The sequence below is a fragment of the Austrofundulus limnaeus genome, unplaced genomic scaffold (genome assembly GCF_001266775.1).
Source record: "Austrofundulus limnaeus strain Quisiro unplaced genomic scaffold, Austrofundulus_limnaeus-1.0 Scaffold687, whole genome shotgun sequence".
Taxonomy (NCBI): Eukaryota; Metazoa; Chordata; class Actinopteri; order Cyprinodontiformes; family Rivulidae; genus Austrofundulus; species Austrofundulus limnaeus.
This window is the reverse complement of record NW_013953089.1, coordinates 165,483-168,569: the sequence shown is the minus strand read 5'-3', so window position 1 is coordinate 168,569 and position 3,087 is coordinate 165,483. Positions and strand designations below refer to the sequence as shown.

The window sequence follows — 3,087 nt, the reverse complement described above, 5'->3', positions numbered from 1 at the left end:
CAACCCTGGCACCTGACTGGCCACGCCAGGTGCCACCCCAAGTAACTGACAGGTGGGTGGGGATCTTGGATTTTGTTTTTAAATTTATCTGTGCATGTTGAAAAAGGTCTGAAATATAGCCAACTGGAAAATTAGCAATAGCGTTAGTGGTGAGCCTAATTTGGGATCAACATTGGTGATCATTCTTAGTTACTCTGCAACAAATTTAATCTCAATAAGTCTTAAAATGAATCTGAATTATAGTCTTTAAAAGTTAGCTGTGGTGGACATTTTGAATTTTTGATTAGCATTTAAGCTAACAATCTTTGGTAAAGATTGTTTTCAGCAACTTCACCACTAATCTTCAGTTTTGTGTGYCTAAAGGTTTCTGAATAAATAAATTATTGCTAGCATTCAGCATGTTTGTTGGATCATTACAGGATACCATCATACAAAATTTCTGCTCAAAATTTCATAAACCAGCTGAATTAAAGCCATTTGGAATTAGTTGTGACAGTCAATTTYAATTTTGAAATCTAGTGCTTTTTTCATTTGTACCCCCTAATTTTTTWAATAAAACTAGACAGACAGACAAATAAAAAACACCTTGGCCACCTCCGTGCCAACCCTAGTAAAAAAAAATCCTAGCTCCGCCCCTGGCTGTTAAACTAAAGTTTAGAGGAGCGTCTGTAACTTTAGCCTTTTTGTGTTGGCTAAGCTGTGGCAGCCATCTTGACCCCAAAACGTCACCAGTTCTAGGTTCATCCAATGATTACTTTGAGTAAACGTCTGAGTAATCAGTAGTTCTGACAGTTTTACTGCAGCAGGACATGACTTCAGCATCTGAGTCAGGAAGTCAACAGTGCATCATCTGAGCACCGACCATCTGTTCTCTGCTCCGGGGCCTGAGGGACACAACCTGATCCTCGACGTCACACAGCCCCACACTTTCACAATACCCACAAACAAGTGCTGACCCGCTCGGCCCTTCAACTTCCTGCTTTTAAACTTCAGTTAAAGCCAGTCGTCTGTGACTAAAACAACACTGAAGTGATGACAGCTGAGCCTGGTCGTCATGGAACAGGTGGGCTGATGTGGTCTAACCGGGACCGGCCTCCTGGTCTCTACATTTTCTATTTGTAACCCGTGTTCTAACTGGACATTTATAAAGAAACTAGCTATTTAATCGTCAAAATATGTTACCTTAATTATATGTTTTGTTGAAGACACTGTACAACGGTTGGGTAAAAATACGTTAAAATCATTTTAACTTGACAGCAACACATTTCAAAACAGCTGTTCCAGGAGCAGCAAGTCTCTAACAGTCAGTGGTTTGAATAAGAAACAGCTGCAGAAGCATTTTGGCACCAATTAGGTTGATTATCATCAGGTGAGGCAGAGGACCAGGAGGAGTCTGAAAATCCTGCAACATTTTCAATAATACCTGAATCTCCATCACCTCCAGTTCATAATCTCATCAACAGATTAATATAAACTGTAGTAATCTCTGAGCTCAAAGGTTGAAAGTCAAGATTAAAAGGCATTTAAAACTGCATTAAAACTAGGTCTGGTTCTGTTCTGGACTCACCCATTCTAGTCTGTAAACAGTTCACTGTGTCATCAKGCAGAAAAGAAGCTGAAAGTGAGCACCATCCAGACTCAAATCARCTGAGAAAAATATGATTCTCTATTGGAAATCATGAATTCTGTCCTAAAGAGAGGAACCACCAGCCTGTTCTCAGCTCACAGCTCTAAAGCCGGCCTCTCTGATGGTATGGAGGCACAATCGTGCCTATACGGGCAGCTTACAGATGTGACTATAAACGCAGAAAAGTATCCAGGTTTTAAAATACTGTTCTCTCCCTGATGATGCATCTGTTACAACAGTCTGAAGAGTCCAGGTTCTGATCTGACCCGCCTGCAGTCCAGACCTCAGAACATTTAAAAACATTTAACACACCAAGAAAGGAGAAGATCCACGGCTTTAGARCAGCTAAAGGTCCAACAACTGCTCTTCTCGTGTTTACAGACTGTAAACAGGACTCTGTCTTAAATTTGTGTTGCTTTTTACCTAAAACAAATTCTTGGTTTAAAAACATCCTGATGTTTCATTTTGAAGAAAATATGGGTTTATGAGATTTTAGTTTTTCATTTACATTTTACATAATGTCCCAACTTTTTTAGGCCAAAAAGTACACATCTCAGGTGTAATTGTCTGATTTGGTTTTCACTAAATCCTAAACAACAAAAACAAACTGAAAGCAAAAAACTTCTGTTAGAAACTAAACCCAGGTTTGAYAYTTTGTCCTAAATTTGCCCCCAAATGACTCAAATTTAAGTTTTCTTTAACTTTGTTTTTGTGGTATAGGCTTTTACAAACATACTTTTATTATGAAATGGGACATATTTTATTCTTTCACATCCATTGAAAGCTCTTTAAATAAATTACTCTTTTTTTAAATGTGTTTTTGTCAAAATGTGAGTTGATTGTTCAGTTTTAGACTAAATTTTAAATCCCAATGTCTTCATTTTAAACAAATAAAGCAGCACTCATCTTAGTGCTTCAGGCGTCAGAAAACATACAAAATGTTTCTTTCTAACACACAAAAATAAACAAAAGTAAATCCACTTACTGAAAGCTGTGACAGTCAAATGTTTATCAAAGGTAAAAGACTAATGAATGCTGCTAAAAACAGAGCTCTGTGAGGCTGACAGAGCTCTGAAAGACAACATAAAACTAAAATAAAAAGAAGAATCCTGAGGTTTAACATTAAACCAAACCACCTACCTAATCCTCTGACACGTCTGCTCCTCAGCTCTGCTTCTTCTCTTTCTGCCTCCCAACTCTTAAAGCTGACAGGTGACGAGCTCCTCTCAGCCAATCAGAGCACAGCGTTCACCTCCACCTGACAGGTATGTCTGTGGAAAACTCACGATTTCCCTGCGCTGCTGGGAGCAGCCTGAGGGAATGTGACGCAGCAGCCTGGAAGGWGGAAGAGGAGGAGGAGATCCCACACTGGATTCCAGGAACTCCTGGTTCCCCTCGAGCTGAGGGTCAGCTCTGCAGGATGTGACTCACACAACCAGCTGACTTAAGAGAAATAACGG

The 3,087-nt window shown here is 39.6% G+C and overlaps 1 protein-coding gene across 2 annotated transcripts in view; it reads right to left on the bottom strand.

The window, feature by feature from the left end:
• The window catches only part of lima1a (LIM domain and actin binding 1a), a 41,592-nt gene extending 38,707 nt beyond the window's left edge, over positions 1-2,885 (bottom strand). Inside the window, exon 1 of one of the 2 annotated variants that reach the window (XM_014027821.1) lies at positions 2,768-2,885. The gene's annotated coding sequence lies outside the window, so the exon portion shown is untranslated. The remainder of the gene's footprint in view (positions 1-2,767) is intronic. The other variant, XM_014027822.1, reaches the window with a different exon arrangement.
• Between the last annotated feature and the right edge of the window lie 202 nt (positions 2,886-3,087).